This window comes from Lissotriton helveticus, chromosome 3_1 (assembly GCF_964261635.1).
Source record: "Lissotriton helveticus chromosome 3_1, aLisHel1.1, whole genome shotgun sequence".
Taxonomy (NCBI): Eukaryota; Metazoa; Chordata; class Amphibia; order Caudata; family Salamandridae; genus Lissotriton; species Lissotriton helveticus.
The window spans coordinates 1,904,790,233-1,904,812,607 of NC_136061.1; the positions used below are offsets into that span (position 1 = coordinate 1,904,790,233).

Here is a 22,375-nt window from a genome sequence, read left to right on the forward strand (position 1 = left end):
TACTTTATTCCATAGTTATTTTGTTTGGAAAGAAGACTGGTATCAACAAATGACAGGCACGTCAATGGGAAATTCGGCAGCTCCTGCCTATGCGAATATCTTCATGCATAGATACGAACAAGATCACATCCTTTCTAAAGCCTCATGGACAGACCACCTTAGAATGTTCGTAAGGTTTATCGACGATATTTTCATAATATGGCAAGGTTCTCAAAACTCATTGCTAACAGAACTTGATCTACTCAATTCCATCGACCAACGAATCCAGTTCACCCATGAAATTCAAACCTCATCCATAACCTTTCTCGACGTCAGGATTACCAACACCACCACCGGCTTTGAAACCAGTTTATTCAGGAAAAAAACTGACAGGAACAACACCCTACATTACTCAAGTTTTCACCCGCAACCTCTCAAAAATCATTTGCCATATAGCCAACTCATCAGAGCTAAAAGAATCGCATCCGACACCACTCAATTTAAACAAGAGATTCATAACATGACAGTGAGATGTAAGTCTCGTGGGTACCCACACCAGATCCTCGAGCAGGCCAAACAGCGTTGTGAACTCAAAACAAGAAATGAACTACTGACTAAAACAACGTTAACTAAAAAAGATTCCATCACGGTTGTCTCTAAATTCTCAACATCCAGTAAAAAGTATAAGCAGATCATCAAGAGACATTGGGACATTCTCAGAGTTGAACCTGACTTCAACAACATTTTCAGCTCCGAACCTATCTTTGCCTACACGCGAGCTAAAAATTTGGGAGAACTCATCAAGCATTCTAATCGCATCAACACTGAATTCAAAGGAACAACCCCATGCTGGAATTGCAACCACTGCAACAGCGTTATGAAAGGACAAACCATCAATCATCCCATGAGAGGACATCAGATCAAGATTAGAGCGACCGCGACATGTGATACATCTAATGTTGTGTATATGTTGAAATGCCCATGCGGTAAAATTTATGTTGGTCAGACAGAGAGAAAATTAAAAACACGTCTCAATGAGCACAAGTCCAACATTAGAACCAAACAAGTTAAATCCGTAGTGGCTCAACATTTTTTAGAAGCAGGTCATGGCATCAGCCAATTGCGCTTTTGCGCACTGGAAACAGTCACCAAAGAAGAAGGCAAAGACAACCATAATGAACTGTTGAAAAGAGAGAACTACTGGATTTTCACACTATCTAGCATGAAGCCATTCGGTCTTAATGACCGTGTGGAATATTCATGCTATTTATAAACACACAATTCATCTGAGGACTGTTACTTATGTGCGAGTGATGAATAGCCTTATTATCAGCTAGACATTGTGTATACATTGATGGTACATTGCGGCAATGTTTCTATTTAACATGAGCCATTCAGCTATATCATGCAGCCTGTTGTAGTTGTTTAGGGGTATATAACTTTAAATTGTAGACATTTATACCACAAATCAGTCAGGTTTTCATTTATTTCAGTTTTCAAAAATTTTTCACGTTCTTAATTCACCGTTCTTATTTCGTGTTAACAATGCGGCTTTTACATTCATTCAACAGACCACACAGGTTTTTATTAACCTACGTAGTACATTTCAGAATCACTTCATCACGCTTCACATCTACCCGTCACCTAGCAACCCACGGAACTTAAAATACTTCCGGGGTTTAGTCACGCCCTAACCCGGCACGGGAAGAGCCACACCTTTTTTCACTTTCCAGCGTTTGCACGCCACGGTAAGCTTTCCTCCTAACCGCTTGTGTTTAATCTGTGTACGCGGTATGCATGCGGAAGCACAGTGTACCATAGCACCTTGTTTAGACCTGCCATTATTATTCGAACAGCCACTTCGTGTCACAATCGTTATCACATCAGGCTATAAAGCATGCCGTTCGGGCAGACTACTTCAGTATATTATAGCTCACGCCACACCAGTATTCACCGGTGCAGCCCTTGTTAACGTCCACACGGCTAATATCTTTTCACTCCCGAAGCATCTTTTTAGCATTTTTACCCCATAGAAACTTACCTGCAGTTAATATCCGTGCAGTTAAACGCCAGTTAAACATCTAAATACACCATCATGTATACCGAATATGTTTCTTTTTTTTGTTGACAGAACTCATATCCCCAGAAGAAGGCATTTAGTCTATGCCGAAATGCATTGGGATTACTAGAGTGCATTTTTTTGGAATTTGAAGAAATACCTATGTGAAAGTTGAACATTTCCTTGTGAATAGAACAAGATGAATTAAAAAACGAACAATTTGTCAAAGCAAGCATTTGACGTTTACTTTTTGAAAAGCATTGATGAAACCTTTTATATAAGGACATTTGGGAGCCCGGGGGACACTCCCCAGGTCTAGGGGGTGCTACCTGAGGTCATATTTACATTACGCCTTCAGTCAGAGGGCGATACCCCGGAGCACCACACAGATTGTTGAATCTCAATCAAAACGGCAGTGCGTCCAGCTATACCCTTTAACCAAGCCAAAACAATGCATGCACTCAGCCTTCAACCTCATAGAAAGACGGCACTCAAAATAGCCAGTGGCACCTCCCTCAGTAGTGTTCTAGACGATCACTCCACACGCTGCAAATGGCCACAGCAGACACCTCTTCATTTCAGAATCCAGGCAAAGTTAATGATAACTGCACATGCATCTACATCGCGAACAGTTTGCAAACGTATAGGAGGAAACTGCCAAGCAATCCCTCTAGGAGGGGATACACAGGTGAAGTGGCTTGGCAGCACCATACCACCATGGATGCTGCCTGTACACTGACCAGAATCACAGGTGCCAAACAGTCCCTACTCGGGTAAACATAAGAGGCACACCAATGTCTAGTCCACTGCTAGCATTGCTTGGAGGCGGGGGAGGGGGACTGGCAGTTACATTGGGGGTTAAGCAAGAAGGCGAGAACGTTCAGGAATGGTCACTCTGTTATCATCTCTGCAGAAGGTTGTGCTCATCCTTACTTCCACAGGAACTTGATTCTGTAACACCAAGAGAGCTTATCTGTCTGGAATCACTATAGAAAACACTATTGTATAATCGATTCTTCAGTTTAGAGCCTTTCAGAGTCAGAGAGATCTGCCAATGTAAGTGCTCACCCATTTATGTCCCTGTGCATCCTTTGCACTGGCCACTATCTCACATATGCGCTTGAAGAGCCATGTGGTAAACAGTCGATCATTTGACTGTCTGGCCTCTTTCAAATCCTAGGATGACCAGAGCCGGACAATAATAACCATAAGCAAATCAAAAAGTACAGGCATACTCCGAAACAGAGATAAGGCCAACAGGCCACCCCAATTTTACTCTGCCTTCTTCAGCAGTAGCTCAGCACTCTTTCCCCCTTCTAGCTAGCCCCACACTACATCTCACAGTCGGCACAGACAAATTGTGCTCATTCTCCACCAACAACGTAACCCTTTGAGGCTGCACCTCCAGAGACACCGCCCTAGATCCCAAGCAGTTCTGTCCGTCCCATGACATGTACTCGACAAACAGACTGAATTCAAAATGATAAGGGTAGGGGGGTTATTTTCGGTAGGATGCTATTTCACAAAAGGACTGTCAGGTATGAACCAATGCAATTTGTTTTAAAAATTGGCCTACTACAATACATGTTCTTGGTATTTTAATTCCTGACATGGTATATTTAAATATTTGTACTTATATGAGAATTCTAAATGTGAAATGATTGATTGATTTGAATTATGTGAAGTGTACAAATACCCAAAGGTGTCCTGCGCTCAAGACTCGCCTAAGACACGTTTCATATGCTTCCTGAAGAGAAAATAGTCAGATGCGAGCCTAATAGGAAGGGGTAGAAGGTTCCAATCCTTGGCAGCGCGTGGCAAAAGGATCTGCCACCTTGCCTACAAAGCTTGATCTTAAAATACATTCGCTAAGTGCAATAAGGAGCGACGTGAAATACGAGATGGACATTTTTTGCTGTATGTGGGAAGGACCTCATTGGTTAAGTGCCTTGAAAGTGGAACGTAAAATACTTGAAAGTGATGTTTTATGTACTCCTGAGCAGGAATATTCAGTGGTAGCCTGACAGTGGTTTTCTGGACAATTTGAAACCTGACAAAGACAACATGACAAGGAAAGCCAAGATAGAAAGATTTAGCAAAATCAAGCCAAGAAGAGACTATTGCGTGTAAAACTGTTTCATGAGATGTAAAGGGAAGTAAAGGGAGAATTTTCCACAGAAGATGAAGAATAAAGAAACAAGTGGAAGTCCTTTTAGTGAAAGTGATGTGTAAGGTTAAAGTGAGTTTGTCGTCAAACAGGACGCCCAAGTTTCTGGCTGAGCTCACGGGCACTGGACACAGATCTGTGGACTAGAATGAAGACTGATTGCCAAAGATCGTTTATTTGAGAGAATTAAGGCACATCCAGTTAGCCAATGAAGTCACTGAGTTGTAAAAAGTGGATTGAATGGTGACTATATATTTTATTCTGGAGATGATACTTTGAGTATTGCCAACATAGAAAGTAATGCGAAAGCCATGTGCTCTCACTAATGTAGCTAGGGGTGCCAGGTATGTATTAAAATGGGTGGGGCTCACTTGAAGGCACTTCATATTAAATAGTAAAGTTAGGGTACTGGATGGGTGATGACTGCCTGACCTTTATCACTGAGATAGGATCGAAACCATTTAGGTGCTGTCTTACTGATGCCAAACTCAGCTAGTCACGACAGGAGCACCAAGTGAAAGACCATGTCAAAGGCCACTGACAGTTCTGGTAAGACCAGAGCTGCTGCATTTCTTTGGTCACACCGGTAATGGACAGCAATGCAAACTTGATGCCATGTGCTTTTCTAAAACCAGACTGGGAGATGCCCAAGTGTTCTCTATGTATGGCAGATGGCTGGCTGTTTATAACCTTCTCAACGATTTTAGCTGGTAGCGGCAGTAAAGGGAGGAGGTATTTATTGGATGGTGAGAAAGGGTCGGCTGAAGGCTTTTTTTTATTAATGGAGATGTTTTAATTAGAGCAATGGCAGTAGAAAGCCATTTTTTGCAGATGGCCATCAGGCAAGGTAGATCTAGTGAGCTGCTAATTGAAGAGATTTCAGAGGGCAAGGATTTAGCGGGAAAATGGATTTGTTGTTTTTGAGCAGCAGATTAGCCTGGTCCTTGGACAGAGGGGGAAATTCATACAGTAAGGAGGCAGAGCTGGTTACTAATGGGAGATCTGTAAAGGAGCTATTAAAGCTCTTGTTGTTAGGAAAAAGAGCATGTATCTTCATGATTTTATCCATAAGCAATATGGTCACTTCATCATAGAGCAATTAGGAAAAAGGAATTGCGGAGTTGGTCATGTTAGGGTGGCTTAGATCTTGCGCAATGGAAAACAGTTCACATTAACCATCATTCCAAGACATGACATCCTACCAATACTAATCATCTAACAACCATCACCTCACCACGTTAACACACAGCATCAAATGGTCCGATCACGCGTCATCATTCCATGGGGCATCACATAGAATCAAACACACACCCATGCACCCATGCACATAGTGTGTGAGGAAACCCTACACTGGTGCACATCCAGCACCTTTTGTGTGTGTGAGGAAGTATCATCTTCTATTGCTTGCACAATAAGTGTTCTACAAATGTGCTGCTACTGCTGGTTTGTCGGTGTGTGTGTGTGCGTGTGGGTGTGTGTTTATAAGCACAAACTGCTACCCTTGTTAGTGAAACTTGGTAAAAATGTCACTATAGAAAATCAATAGCAATACAATTGTCAATGCTTGATTGTGTTAAAACAGGAGAAGCCCAATTGCCCCATACATCTTTGTCACAGTTAGGGTCGAGCGCTTGAAATGTATGTGACGTTTTATGTGAAATGATGAATGATGATCTGTAGAATAATACTGAACATCTTCAAGGTCTTACATAGGGCAGAGTATCATAACTATGCCGCCTTTGGCCATTCATGTTCTGATGCACTGCAGTTTTAAATGTTATAATTAGTTATTAATATTTTATAATTGTTAACATTATTTTATTTGTCATTTTTAGCCGGGACAGTAGTCTATTGAATCACCTACACAAAGACGGAGGGCCCGATTCACAGAACTAACTTAAGACAAAATCCTAAACTTATTACCATTTTGGTATTCACAGAAGGCACTTACTCATTTTAGTATTCACAGAAGGCACTTACTCATTTTCGTATTCACAGAAGTTAGGAGTCCTAACTTTAGGACTCCTAAATGCCTTCTGTGAATACCGAAAGTCTTAAAGTTAGGATTTTCTCAGTTTAGGAGTAGTAAAGTTAGGACTCCTAACTTTATTACTCCTAAACTGCGAAAAATCCTAACTGTAAGACTTTCGATATTCACAGAAGGCATCTAGGAGTCCTAAAGTTAGGAGTCCTAACTTTACTACTCCTAAACTGAGAAAAATCCTAACTTTAAGACTTTCGGTATTCACAGAAGGCATTTACTAGTCCTAAAGTTAGGACTCCTAACTTCTGTGAATACCGAATTGAATAAGTGCCTTCTGTGAATACCAAAATGGTAGTAGGTTTAGGATTTTGTCTTAAGTTAGTTCTGTGAATCAGGCCCAATATGCTGAGTAAAACCTTTTAGTAGACTGCTAGAAATAGTGCCCAGAGCTTGGAAAGCAGCATTTGGTGTTACCTGGAGTCATAAGTGGTTGAAGCCTTGTGCATAATGTTCTTTCAAGAACCTTTAAGAAAAGGCAGAACGAGCAATGGGATCCATGCTAGCATGAATGGCTAGTGACCAGTACAACTCCCACACCCACCTTGAGGTATAAGGGGGCAATTCTTCTACACGCTTTAATTATGTAATGACTGACCTTAGTTGGTAAATAAGTGCGCACTTATAATGATTGTGGTCTTGTGTGCATGATTGCCGGGCAGCAACTTGTGTGATAAGAACAGTTGTTTAGTGAGTGAACACAAGAGGAGAGCGGTGGCAGCATCGCACAGTGAGTTGAAATTTTGCTGCTGAAGCATTTTATCATCTTGCACGTGCACGTTCAAACCCCAACAGAGCCCATTCAGTTTTCTAACCTTCTGAGTTTGATACATTAAGTACAGTTTAATTAGTAAAAATAAGCGCTGTTTACATTGCTTACAAGCGCTAACAAATGGCAGGAAAGCTCTATAAAAGCATTATTATTATAATCCTTAGGTTTAGTGAGTTGCTAAGCAAGCTGTAGATAGGTATTTAGGTTAGAGCGTTGGTGAGGTCAGCAGTAGTTACATTTATTAAAAATAGCTCACGATTTCTGGCTTGGAATCCGCCATTTTGTATGACTTACATTTGCACCTGAGAGAAGCAGGTGTTCATGAACGTCAATTCACCAGGTGTGCGGAAGTGACAGAACATGCCATTTAACCTTTACTTTCGCTCACACACGCATGCATTTTTACACATTCAAAAACGTTCCCACATATACACTCACTCACTTAAACATGCTCTCACCCGCAAACACGCACACAACATATATTTTAAAGCATTTTGTACTTGCCTTAGCTGCCATGGAGGGTTATGTGTTACATTCCATTATTTACATGTGCATTAACCTGTGTGGTTCTGGCACCTGGAATGTGAGATGCGTGCCTGCATCTTACATCCTAGGTTCCAAGTTCCATACTTAACAGTTTGATTGGAAACCTGGAGATAACGGACGTGCTGTGCTCCAATATTATATTCTGCAAATAAATCTACAAGTTATTTATTCAACCAGCGTTCATCGTACTTTATATTGGCGACGAGGACATCGTACTACTTCTGCCACGTTTATAGGAGCACAGAAGCAGAAACTGAAAATATTCACGAACCCAAAACGGAAAAAAGGATTGAAAAGGACCCATTTTACCTTCGCAAGCCAGGCGGGGTCTTACTCTCAAGGGACGTGTAACTCCAGCGGTGAGAGGTAAAAGTAAACCAAAGTTATGGATTTTAAAGTACTTTCGCCATTTTTAGCGCTGTTGAGAGCTCGAGACGGGTAAGACTTGAAACGCTCGAGACAGAACGTCATTGCCTGTGACGACACGCGTCATTGTCCCTGACGACGCTTTCTTCACGTTTCAATACGCATTGCACGGCTCTGTCATTGCGCACTACGCAACAACGCCATTTTGGATCTCCATGGTAACAATCATCTCAGAGTTACCGGAGATGGCGAAGCCGGATTGAAGTGTATGCGGTACGCATCAAATTAAAAGTATTGTGCTGCGGAGCGCGTGAGGTGAGCATCAAACAAAAGGTACTGTGCTGTGGAAAGTGTCACAAGCCGAGAAACCATTTACTTAAAGGCGTTTGAGATTTATGACTGGAATATTCATTTGAGGAAAATTTCTAGCATTTTGGATCTCAACTCTTTTACGTGACTCTCATTTTGTGGATCTATATACTATAAATTTGCACTGGAGTATTTTTGAAAGAATTCCCTCTACTTTAATAATTTCAATTTACAGTGCTATTTATACCAATACATACAGTTCAATTTATATTCATTCATTTAAAAAAAAAAAAAAAAAAAAAGAATTTAAACTTTGACGATATCCATACTATAAGCTAAGATTTTAACCTATAAACATGCAATTCGATCCTCCATCCAAGTTTTTGCAAACAAAAGGAGACCCTCCGATTCCATGGACGAGATGGAAAGAATTTTTTTTACATACCTTAAAGCTATGGATGGAGAAAGAATGTCAGCAGAGAGAAAAAAATATATATTTTTACACTGTCTCGGGTCAGAAGGACAACTTGTTTTTAGAACTTTGCCTCATGTCAGGTCTGGGGGTGACATTAATGTGTATGATGAAGCGGTACAAAGGATAGAGGGTAGATTCAAACCTGTTACCAGTGTTGCTTTGAATAGGTTTAAATTCTATACTAGAGTACAGGATGAAAGTGAGTGTTTTGACGATTTCCTAACTGCTTTACGTGCGCTTTCTTTACATTGCAATTTTGGTCTGATAACTGATGATTAGAGATCAAATTGTTGTACATGTGAAAAACAAAAAGGTACAGGAACAGTTGTGGATTTTGGGGGATCCTAGTTTAGAAACAGCTATAAGTACAGCTAAAGCTCTGGAACAATCAGATAGGTGGATCAAATCTTTAGATAAGGTTTTGGCTAATACTGCTCCTTCTACTTCTAGCAGTGAAGTTTGTGTTGTTAATACACAAGGAGCAAAGACTCAGGGCCCTAATAAATATGATAACAAGGGAAAGCTATTTTATTGTTTCAGATGTGGGAATCCTGATCATATTGCCTCCTATCCACAGTGTCCTGCTATCAACAGACAATGTAATAAATGCGGAAGATCTGGACACTTTTCTAAAATGTGTAAAACTCCTAACAGATCTTTTAACGAGTACAAAAAGCCTTCTTTTACGAGTCCTAAACGTTACAGTGGGAATGTATCCTATGTTAATGAAGAAGGGAAGGATGGTGATTCTGGTTTTAAGGAATCTGGAATTGTAGTTTCTGTAGAACCTGGGATTGTAGTTTCTGTACAAACTCCATTCGATGTGACACAAGCTGATAACTTACCATCTCCTAAAAGTTTTGTAAACATTTTGAGTAAAGTCCTTGAACTCATGGTAGATTCTTGTTCACCATGGACTATAATCACTCGTGATTATTGTCTAGAGTCATTTGGAGATTTGATTGATCTAAATTCATTAAGTGAACCAGATATCATTGCTTACAATTTTAGCAAATCAAAAATAAATGTTATAGGATTCAAGGAGGTTCTCATTACGATAAAAAGTAATTCTGCTATTATCAAAATGTATGTTGCATGGGATGGTGTGAATGTATTAGGATGGAGGGATCAAGCGAAGTTAGGAATTACGTTGAATCCCAGATTAAAAGATCCAGTATCTGTTCTTGCAATATCAGATGGAGAATGTGATGTTTTATCTATGTCTAAAAGAATTTCAGACTCTTTCCCTAAAGTTTTTTCTGACAAACTTGGAAAGTTATGGGGTTTTACTCATAGAATTAAAGTCAAACCCAATGCAGTCCCTGTTAAACAAAAATTAAGGGGTGTTCCTATCAGTGTTAGAGAAGAACTTAGAGTTATGTTGGATACTATGGTGAAGGATGGTGTCATTGAGGAGGTAGAGTCCTCAGAGTGGGTTTCGCCTATTGTTTTGGCAATTAAAACTGACAAAACTATTAGGTTGTGTGTGGACCTGAGGGCTCTGAACAGGTGTTTGGTTACAGACTGTCACCCGTTACCTAATATAAATGAAATGTTGTGTATGTTGGATGGCGCATGTGTGTTTTCTACGCTAGATCTGCGATCTGCATATCATCAGATCGAACTCACGGAAGACTCTAAGCAGTTTACAGCTTTTATAACTCCTCATGGGTTGTTTCAGTTTAAAAGAATGCCTTTCGGATTGGCCTCGGCCGCTTCGGTCTTTCAAAGGGCCATGTATCACATATTTAAGGATCTAGGTGTTTTCGTTAAGTGTTTCCAGGATGACATACTGGTATTTTCTAAGAATGTTGCTGAACATGATATTCATCTTAATGAAGTGTGTTCCAAGTTGGAGAAATATGGTTTGACTATTAAGGCCAGTAAGTGTAAGTTTTTTTGCAAAACTGTAGAGTACTTAGGACATTCTCTTTCTGGAGAAGGTGTTGTGCCAAAAAAAAATCTTGTGGATGCTATTGTGAAAGCTCCCTCTCCGGATAATAAAGAAAAATTACTCTCATTTGCGGGATTATGTGAATATTACAGCAAGTTTATTCAGGATTTTGCTAGTAAAATGGAACCTCTTAGGGAGTTAACAAGGAATTCTGTTGAGTTTATTTGGACGGAGAGACAAGAACAAGCTTTTAAGCAAATTAAGGAGGAGATTGTTAGTGCACCTACTTTAAAATCTTACTGTGTTAATAGGAAATGCATCATTACCGTTGATGCTAGTTTATATGGCATTGGTGGAATTTTGAGTCAGTCTTCTGGTAAGGATGAATGGTGTGTCGCGTTCGCTTCAAAAACTTTGTCTCCTACGGAAAGAAGATACTCAGTCATAGAAAAGGAGCTTCTTGCCTGTATTTGGGCTGTTGAGCACTTCAGGAATTATGTGTGGGGAAATCGGTTTACACTAAGGACCGATCATAAGCCTTTGGTAGGGATCCTGTCTCCTGGGGGCGGATGGAACTCTACAGCGCGTATAGCTCGTTTGTCCTCACGTCTTCAAGAATATGACTTTGACATTGTATATGTTCCTGGTAAAAGCAATGTCACAGCTGACTTTCTGTCGAGATTTCCCTGTGACAATGTTCATAGTGTGGATGATGAAGTTGACGTGGTAGCTTCTGTAGGTGATTGTGTTTCTGACGAATTCCTTATTTTGAGTGAAGAGGAATGGTTTGCTCAATTGAGTAAGGATCTGGTTTGTCAAAAATTTTTGAGTTTGTAAGAAAAGGATGGCCAGCTAATAGAAATATCTCAGCTGACTTAGCTTTGTATGGTCAGGTGTCTACTGAGATTGAAGAATTTAGTGGTCTGTTATTTAAAGCTGGCAAACTCATTCCTCCCCAGTCACTACAGAAAAAGATTTTGCTACTCTCTCATCAGGGTCACATTGGAATGTTTCAATGAAACGTCTTATTAGAGAAAATTTCTGGTGGCCGGGTGTTGACAAGATGGTCGACAGGCTAGTAAGGGATTGTTCACACTGTGTCAATAGTGATAAAATGCTTCATTTGAATTCCGCTCCTCTCAAGCCTGTGAGTTGGCCAGAATTTCCTTGGCAGAAAGTGGCATTTGACATATCTGGCCCTTTCAAACAGTTACCCTGCAATGCTCGTTATGCTTTGGTACTAGTGGATTACCACTCAAAGTGGCCCGAGGTGAAATTTGTTAGTACAGCTTCTTCTCAAGCTGTTATTCTTTTCTTAAAAGAAGTGTTTGCGAGGGAGGGTGCTCCAGAGACCTGCGTTACGGACAATGGTGCTCAACTTATTTCTGCTGATGTTGAAAAGTTTTTTAGCGGTTGTGGTATTAAGCACTACACTACATCCTTGTATGAACCCAGGGAAAATGGTCAAGTTGAACGTTTTAATCGTGTCCTTAAGGATTGTATAAGTGGTATGCATGTATCGGATGATGGATGGCTGGATGTTGTAAGGAAAAGGTTATGGACATATCGCATCACACCTCACTCTGTCACTGGTGTCAGTCCCTTCAAACTTCTTAAAGGAAGAGAACCGTCATCTGTTATATGCCCTTGGTGGATTAAAAAACTTGACCAAGGATATAATTCTGAGGTGGATCTTGCGTGTGTGGCCAAACGTGTGAAGACAAACAACAAAAAATGATGACTCTGTTTGATTCCAGGATGAAATCCAAGGTCAATGATTTTATGGTAGGGGAATGGGTGCAAAATAAAAAAACCTGGTTTTCTTGTTAAAGGTTTTTCCAAGTTCTTTCCTCCCATCAAAGTGGTCAAAGTTTTTAAAAGTAGTGTAGTCACGCAAGATGGTAGAGTATGGAATGTTCGTAGAGTGGCAAGATGTAGAGATTTAAGCAATGTACAAAATTCTCCTATTGCTGCTCCTGGGAATGGCCAAGCTGGACCAAATATTGATTCCTCAAAATACTCGCAGAATTTGGTTCAAAGTGACTTATCTGTTGCTTCCAGAGTGAAAGCTTGCAATAGACAAAAGGTAGTTCCTAGCAGGTATTTAGATTAATGTTCTTTTGTTTAATGTTCTTTTGTTTAGGGGTGAGATGTGTTACATTCCATTATTTACATGTGCATTAACCTGTGTGGTTCTGGCACCTGGAATGTGAGATGCGTGCCTGCATCTTACATCCTAGGTTCCAAGTTCCATACTTAACAGTTTGATTGGAAACCTGGAGATAACGGACGTGCTGTGCTCCAATATTATATTCTGCAAATAAATCTACAAGTTATTTATTCAACCAGCGTTCATCGTACTTTATATTATGTTCCAGCTAATTGTAATCCGTTCTTTATTACAGTAATTGTAAAATATTTTTCCCTATTACTGTGATAACAAAATTCACAGAAAACAAGGAAAGTGGAGACGAACTCACGCCCATAATTTAGAGCTGCCCTTGGATTCCTGGCAGTGATTTTGCCCACTCTGAGGCCAGGGGTCGCAAGGGGCAAGTCAGGGGTATTGAACGGACATTGAAACGGGTCCCTTTCAAGGACAGTATTCATGTCCTTAACTTTTCAGCCAAAGGCAGTAATTGATTTCTGAACAATGAGTGTAAAAAATATTGAGATAACCCATGTCGTTCCTGCTCATATTTCACATTCTTTACTTATTCTTGCATTACCTATGAATACTTGCCTTTCCCAGGATGATGTTACTTTCTTTCAGGCAGCATATTAGGCTTGTCTAAAGCTTAATTTTATTTGATACGCATTCAGGCGTTTATAACGGGGCACAATTGAGTTGTGACTAAAGGCAGTGGCAGTTTCTATCAGTGCCTGTCAGGGGCAAACAGGTGCTCAGAATACCTGGTCATCCAATCTTTGTCCTTTGTAGAGAGCGTACAGAGCAATGGCCTCAGGTATGCCGGATGCAGTTGTAATTGTACGCAAATGTGTGGGTAGTATAGCACCCTGCGGAAATGTAGTTTCTATATTTTAGCCACACCCTTAATTATATAGGCCCCACTCTTTCAGGGGCCACCACCCCCACACTTTTTTCATCCCAGTTAAAGCCATGGGTGTTAAGTGGATTAACTGTAATATAAACAGGGAAACAACGAAAGGCAGAGAGAGAGGTCATTCCAGCGCTTTACAAACCCGCTAATAATAATAACAATAATAATAATGACCCAGGTGAGTATTGGGCCCACCACTGCATTCGTCAGAGGAGCATTGAGCTGGTTCACACAATAAGGAGTCATGACAGAGAGGCCAAGTGAATCTTAAATGAGGGGCGTGGCTGGCCAGTTGGAGATGACACCTGATGCAGAGATTCAAGGCTCTGTGGCCCCCTTTCGCCAACATTATTGTTGATGTATTGGATTAATATTCAATACATCAGCAATAATGATGTTGCCTATATACAAGCGAATAGCTACATGAACCTAGAATTGTCAATGCAGCCCCTTGGATTTGGTTCAAAAGGAGGACTGCTGCTCCTTCTGACGATGGATAAACCTTGTGCATGATCAAAATGGCAAGAATTAACCTGTGAAGCGAAGCGAGTGGATGCCAGCTACGATGAGACTGTGTGAGTCCAGGACCCCAAACGACGTTCTCTTCTGTGCAGTGGGTCAATCATGGACCCTCACAGCTGACCGCCCCTTCAGTTGAGTCGCTTGCCAAGTGTTTCTGAAAGAAATTAGGCCTGAGGGCTATGGTGCAGCGACAGGCACATCCATCCAGTAGGGATTTAAGAGCAGCAAGGTGCAGATGCCGGAGCAAAGTGCATGGGGGAGTAGGGTGCCCCAAGTCTGCTTGGGTCCACTGCAGATGGGTTCACCACATGTGTAGGGAGCCCTGGTGAAATCTAGAATGGAAAGAAAGATTCCCTGTCTCCATGCTTTCAAAGTAGCACTCTCCGGTAGAGATTGTAGGACTGAAAGAGGGCGCGATGCACTACAAGGTCTCACACAAGCCCGTAAGACAGACTAAGTGCTCTTCTTCTACCCTTGCCCCATATAAGGACTATCATGCAATATTAGAGGACACTCCTGTAGGTATCAAGGCACATTATACCTAGTACCTGAAGATATGAGAGGGCAACCCTACTACATTGGAAATAAATGACTAGTTTCTTCTGTCATTGATAAAGGAACGATGGAGCCTGCATACGCAAACATCACTAATCACCTTGCAGAAAGGATACTGCACGGGAAGTGGCCCCAAACATCCCTATTCGCCCAGCAAGAGAGATGGGACTGTGAAGCAGAGAAGAGCACATTTGTAAAGGTGGGCAGAATGTTCCATTCTGCTGCTGAACTGGCAAAAGTTTGGCCACTCCACATTACTCTTTAAAGCAAAGTTCTGGCTAAATTCCACCAATTGCCACATGGCAGAAATTTTCTTCCTTGAGGCTCCAGAATATGCAAGCTGGTGTACACAATTTGGCGCCCCCTGGTGCGAATTTCTAACCTTGGCGGTCACCAGAGTTCACGAGCAGTTGTGATCACAGGGCTGCAGTACGAGTAGATTTGTTGCCTCTTGTGTACATTTTCTACTTGAGCGGCAGCAAAATCAGCTCAAATGGCCATGTGCTCTTGTGCAACGCATGGTGCGGTTGGCGCTGATTTTCATCACTGCTCACGCTACTGATTCTAAATTACAGCACAACTGCATATATTCTGTCCATTGGTAGAATTACGTGGAATTCTTGCAAAGTTTTCCTGTACCTGCGCAGTTTTCCGCAGAGTGAAACTCTGCAAGTTCTCCCCACAGCTACACAATTGTCCCTTCACAACCAAAATCAGCATACACAAACACATTAAGACAGGCTACAGCAGATTTGAGCAGCATTAACAATAGGGAAACACGTAAAAACTAAAGAAACAGTCAACTGAACAACAACAAGAACTTATAATTAGAGACTGCCAACCTCCCCCTACCGGGAATGGAGACAAAGCCAGACCCTATCCTTGCAGCCATTGCCCCCACAAGAGACTCCTTAGAGCCCAAGAACACGAATCTGGCACTTACTTACTTTGAAATACCGCAGCAGCAGTGGGTGAGCTGAGCGCAGGAGCGCGAGAGCCTGTGGAGACCGCCGACCTCGGCGTTAGACGCCGCCAGACACCACCAGCCACGTCGCCGCCCCGGGACCACAGATCCCGGCAGCCTTTGCGGCGGCGCGTTCCCTGACGCAACCAGAGCGCCAGGAGGGGCCTTTAAGATACAGAGCCCTCGGTGGAGCGGGTGGGAGCCCAAGAACACGAATCTGGCACTTACTTACTTTGAAATACCGCAGCAGCAGTGGGTGAGCTGAGCGCAGGAGCGCGAGAACCTGTGGAGACCGCCGACCTCGGCGTTAGACGCCGCCAGACACCACCAGCCGCGTCACCGCCCCGGGACCACAGATCCCGGCAGCCTTTGCGGCGGCGCGTTCCCTGACGCAACCAGAGCGCCAGGAGGGGCCTTTAAGATACAGAGCCCTCGGTGGAGCGGGTGGGAGCCCAAGAACACGAATCTGGCACTTACTTACTTTGAAATACCACAGCAGCAGTGGGTGAGCTGAGCGCAGGAGCGCGAGAGCCTGTGGAGACCGCCGACCTCGGCGTTAGACGCCGCCAGACACCACCAGCCGCGTCGCCGCCCCGGGACCACAGATCCCGGCAGCCTTTGCGGCGGCGCGTTCCCTGACGCAACCAGAGCGCCAGGAGGGGCCTTTAAGATACAGAGCCCTCGGTGGAGCGGGTGGGAGCCCAAGAACACGAATCTGGCACTTACTTACTTTGAAATACCGCAGCAGCAGTGGGTGAGCTGAGCGCAGGAGCGCGAGAGCCTGTGGAGACCGCCGACCTCGGCGTTAGACGCCGCCAGACACCACCAGCCGCGTCGCCGCCCCGGGACCACAGATCCCGGCAGCCTTTGCGGCGGCGCGTTCCCTGACGCAACCAGAGTGCCAGGAGGGGCCTTTAAGATACAGAGCCCTCGGTGGAGCGGGTGGGAGCCCAAGAACACGAATCTGGCACTTACTTACTTTGAAATACCGCAGCAGCAGTGGGTGAGCTGAGCGCAGGAGCGCGAGAGCCTGTGGAGACCGCCGACCTCGGCGTTAGACGCCGCCAGACACCACCAGCCGCGTCGCCGCCCCGGGACCACAGATCCCGGCAGCCTTTGCGGCGGCGCGTTCCCTGACGCAACCAGAGCGCCAGGAGGGGCCTTTAAGATACAGAGCCCTCAGAGTCGCGGGACGCGAGCGGGACGCCCGGGGCGAAGCCCGGGCAAAGGGCGGGCCCTCTGTGGCCCTCAGAGGCACGAGAAGGCCAGGCTAGGCCACCCCCCTGACAATAGCTGCTTCGAGATGTAAAGGTACTTTACTCGTTGTTTTGTATTTTAGCACATGCCTAAGTGCTGATTAGAACTTATTCAAAAAGCGTTATCGTTGCACGATAGTCACATCCAATTGTCCTGCTATTATTATTGTTCGAATCCATTGGAGTCAACACCCTGAAAACCGTTCAGCCATCTGATAGCCTTCAAAAGTCTGTAGTAAATATGGGGAAGAAATTGGTACCTGCAGCCACCGAGCCACTTAATACTTTAGACTCTTATTTAGTACAAGTGGTCAGCAAGATTAACAATGAGAGAAGACAATCTCTAGGCTTGAGCCAATCGCCAATCTTGCCCCCAGAAAGCCCTTCCACAAGTGCTTTAAGCATAGTGATGCCTGACATACCGCTTGAAAACCCTTCTATAAATATATCAGATCCTAATTCCCAAGATAATGGTAATGAGGACGAAGACTCAGATCCACCAGCAGATTTGTCATCTAACGTCGTCTCTGATTACAATCATCAGATAGATATAGTGGATGAAGTCCTATCACCCCTGCTGCCTGTACCACGGGCAGTGAGAACCTGTAGAAAATTTCAGGCAAAGCGGGGGGGGAAACAGCAAGGTAGGAAAAAGCCGGCTACACCACCACTAAGACGCGAAGGGAAAAACGTGGAGCTTGACGTTGACGCGGAGTCAAGACGCATTATTGACGATGACCTATTCAATAGGATACAAGATATGATAGACATTAAAATAAGGACAATTATTAAGCCTCTGATCGGGAAACTGGACAAATTAACTTCTGAGGTTAAAAAGTTGGGCGGGGTACATAGCAAGCTGACTGAAGAGGTGGAGAATCTATCTACTCTTGTCACTAAACTTGTGGCCACGGATGTGGAGGTCACCCCCATGGAAAGTTTATCACAGACCATCCCACAAGGGCAGCCACTACCAACTCCATCATTACCTGCACTTAGCCAGGAAGTAGTAGGAGATTTCTCCACCATTCCAACTGCTGTCTCAGCAGGATTGCAACAAGAGGATGACTCAGCCCAATTCATTTTGGAAGCCTCACCAGTAGTACTCATATTGGCAAACGTCCCTGCTCTATCACAAGGTAAAACAGAGTCCAACCAAGCCCTAAAGGACAAAGCGCTACATTGGCTCACCAATAACATGCATATGGCATATCAAGGGTCTGATAAATTAGCAGGGGATATCGTCATGACTAGGAGGGTATCATGGATTGGGAACAAGCCAAAAAAGTTTAAGGGGGACTGTGTAATCTTAAACTTTGCCAATTCGGAGGTTCTCCCAAATATTCTGTCCAATATCTTTCCACCCCAACGACGAAGTGGTTCCATAATCCCCCTCACCCTAAAATTCTTTTATAGCGAGAACCAGCTTGCCATCTTCCCCAATATCCCCAGATCCAAGAGATTTATAAACACTACTAGCTGGGGAGGGGATACTAGACCTCGATATACTAATGATCGTTTCCAGCCTATGACCAATTTCGAGACAGGAAGATTTAACTACCCGATTGAGCCAAACGCCAGAACAGTTATGATACATGAGCCTACTACAAATGGTTGGGGTTCTGGTTTCTCGGGATATGATCATAGAGGCCGGGGTAACAGGTTTATACCCCGGATGGGAAACGACCAGTCTTTGATACGCCCAAATACCCCACAACCTATGTGGAATACAACAGCCAGTGGATGGGGCCAGGTAGCTACCCCTTTTGATTGGGGATTTGGAATGGGGAACGGGTATGGCCCCTTATCCGACCTAAATAACTGTGATTGACTTAAGGTAGGAATTGATTCAGCAAGAGACGCTTTGAATATGCCATCATCCAAGAGTGGTCAACATAGCATTGTCCAAGACCCCAGTGAGTCCATCCATAAGGAAGCGTTAGAGAGCCAAGTGACGCTAAATTGTGACGATCCTGCTATACTAAATCGGCTGGAGGCCTGTGCAATTCAGAGCCTGGTCAGCAATAATACACAGAGTCCTTCTGAAGTGGGAATAAATGAGGGGATACAATCGCCACGAATAGTGGAAGGGGATCTTGCGGGAGTCCAAGAATTCAAGAAACCCACTGATTCCTGCAAGATCATAAGCTGGAACGTAGCAGGCTTAAATGCAAAACGACAGGATAAGGCTTGGTCGAGCTTTGTTTTAAATCATCACATTATTGCTCTACAAGAAACCTGGGACACATCCGCCAACCTCTGGTGGGATGGGTTCACTAGTTTCACCAAACCTGCGGTCCCTAGTCGTATGGGTAGAGCCAAAGGTGGCCTGGTAATCTTGTTCTCCTTAGACTTAAAAGGAAGTTATAGGCGATCAGTACTGATTCACACAACATTTTATTGGTTGAAAGGGTGATTAACAACACTAGCAGGACCCTATACGTAAACTTCTATAATTCAGGGAATAGTGACTATAGAGGTTGCAACGTTGCTAACTTAGATAGCTTTTTAAACACAGTCTGCCAGAATATCAAGTTTGCTTTTGAGTTTATTTTATTAGGCGATTTTAATATTCATTTGTGTAACCTAGTCTGTATGGGAAGTAGTGACAATGATGAAGGTGATGTGGGCCCACAGGGACCCCACTTTGAACATTCCACAGAGGGGCAGGAGTTAGAAGAATTACTCGCTAACTTTGACCTGCATGAACCTGACTGGGGTTTGAGAATGCCAACTTTTATTGGCGCCCAACATGGCACAGTAATAGATTACATTTTTGTCTCACAAGGCATTCTAAACCGGACTATGGATTATCGCACAGTTCCAACACATTTTAGTGACCATAACCCGGTAGTACTCGAAGTGGCCTGGGGAGCCCAGATGGGAGTACCGCCAATAACAGTAAAACTTGCACATCCCTTGAGGACCACTGATCAAGATAGGCGAGTGAAATGGGCTAAAGTGATCCCGGAAAAATTTTATGCAAAAAATTTTCCTAAAATCAAAGATAAGGTAGAGATCTGCAAAAAATCTTGCTCTCAAAGCAAAGAAATAGTAGAGGCATATGTGGCAATATGCGGCCAGGTGTCAAAGGATCTTCTAGTCAAGCCAAAAAAGGGAACCCCTGGAAATAAGCGCTGGTTTGATTCAGCATGCTCAAATGCCCATAGATCACTGCTGGTAGCCTTAAAAAACATTCCTAGGGTAAAAGATGATATTTCCAGATTAAGGAAAAATTACAAGGCAGCCATAAAGAATCATAAGGACACCATCAAACGCGAAACATGGGAAAATCTCCTCTCAGCGGCAGTGCTGAAGGACAGTAGGAGATTTTGGGAGATTATTAAACAGCCTTTATTCTCAGAAGATAAAAATGAACCCATGGACTGCGTGATTACCGATGAAAAATGGCTGTCTCATTTTAAAAATATCTACGGGGGCGAGGACGAAGAAATCAAAGATGTCCCGCTGGTCATTGCAGCCGTACACCCCATCATCTTTAATCCCCAAGAAGTGGAAAAAGCTTTATTGGCTACTACAAAGCACAAGGCACCCGGCCCTGACGGCGACCCTGCTGACTTTTTCATGTACTCACCAAAATTGTGGTCGGAGGTTTTGACAAACGTGTTTAATGCAGCTAATGGTAACCCAGCCCCTGCCTCATGGGCCACATCTACCATTGTTCCTATTTTCAAAAACAAAGGCCAGCGGGATGATCCCGCCTGTTATAGGCCTATATCCCTCTTGGACTCAACCATAAAAATCCTGGGTAGAGTACTTCTATCCAGATTGAGGGAGAATGTTGAGAGTTGTGGCGGGCTGTCCGAAATACAATACGGCTTTAGAGAAAGAAAAGGGACCATTGAACAGTGCATTAATTTGCATTTGCTTATTTCCAAATATACTGTAGCCAAGGAGGGGTCCGTGTTTCTTGCATTCATGGATCTCTCCTCGGCGTTTGACTTGGTCAATAGGTCAAAATTGTGGTTGATCTTGTTGGAGATGGGCATCGACGAAGCCTTGGTTGCGTTCATGGCCACTCTGCACCAAGAGCTTTTTGCAGCTGTGCGCGTAACAAATGATGGTAGACGTACCCCACTGTTTAAATCTTTAAAGGGGGTACGGCAAGGTTGTATACTAGCCCCCTTGCTCTTTACCATCTACATCAATGGTCTGGGCGCACACCTGCGGGGGCAGGAAGCTGACGTCCCGTATGCAGGAGGTGCCCAAATCCCGGCACTTCTGTATGCGGATGACGCCGTGCTGATCGCTCGTACTGGTGTTGGCCTTCAGCATCTTTTGGACGCCTTCGGTTCATTTATAGAAAATTTGGACCTTAAGGTAAATGTCTCTAAGTCACATACAATGGTAATGGGGCGTGAGTGCAACAAAAAAAAGACATAACATTTTTTTTTGCAGGGGGGACCTTGTCTCAAAGGTATCAACATTTACCTATTTAGGTGTATTGTTTGACCAGAAAGGATCTTGGGGCCCACAGATAAGAGCAAAGAGGCTGTCTGTAATTAGATCGTCATCAGCTCTCTTGGGTTTCGCTGGTAAGATAGGAGCCAGGCCTATGGAAGCCCTCTTAAAAATCTATAAGTGTAAACCTGTGGCCATTGCGCTATATGTTTCCGCTTTGTGGGGGTATGCAAATTTAGACCTAATACAGAGAGCAGAGAATAGATTTATTAGAACCCTGCTTTCTGTACCACAGTCAACCCCAACTTACTCTATCCACAAAGAGGTGGGCCTACCTTATTTGTCAGACACACTGAGTTTGTCCCCTCTGATTTTGTGGCTGAAAATGTGGTTGAACGAAGATCTTCCCTTGAACCACAAAATTTTGCACGATGTTTTATCTCTGGACAACTTTAGCAATATTCCATGGCTGGCCTATTTAGCTAAAACATTTACAGATCTGGGTCGCCCGGAGCTTTTTTCATTCCCAGAGAAAATTAAAGCACATGATATTGACTTTATAAAAAAGTCATTTAGGGAAAGGAAGGAAGCATGCCGTGAGGAATATGAATTGGTGAAACCATCGGTAAGGGAACATAGCCTCCTGGTTAGCTCATCCTCATTGGCATCTTATCTTAGTTTTGTTACACTCCCTTATCACAGGTTTTTATTAACTAAGTTTAGATTTAATTTGTTACATTTTTACCTAGGTTCTTTTAAGAGTTGGCAGAAGCCAGATCTAGCCCCTCCCTGTAGTTGTGACCAGTTTTCTGTGCAGGATACAATGCACTTTGTTATGTTTTGTGGTTTGTACTTAGAGCAGAGGAAAAAATATTTGTTTCCCATTTTGAAAGAGGCCGGCTTCACACAGGTGAGACCGGCTCTGCTCTTTTTACAATTAATGCCTAATCCCCGCATTACTTTCTGCATTGCTAATTTTCTGGTAG

The 22,375-nt window shown here is 43.3% G+C and overlaps 1 protein-coding gene across 1 annotated transcript in view; it reads right to left on the reverse strand.

Moving 5' to 3' along the window:
- Nucleotides 1-22,375, reverse strand: part of SYT12 (synaptotagmin 12) — an 866,886-nt gene that overhangs the window by 362,011 nt on the left and 482,500 nt on the right. The window lies entirely within an intron of this gene.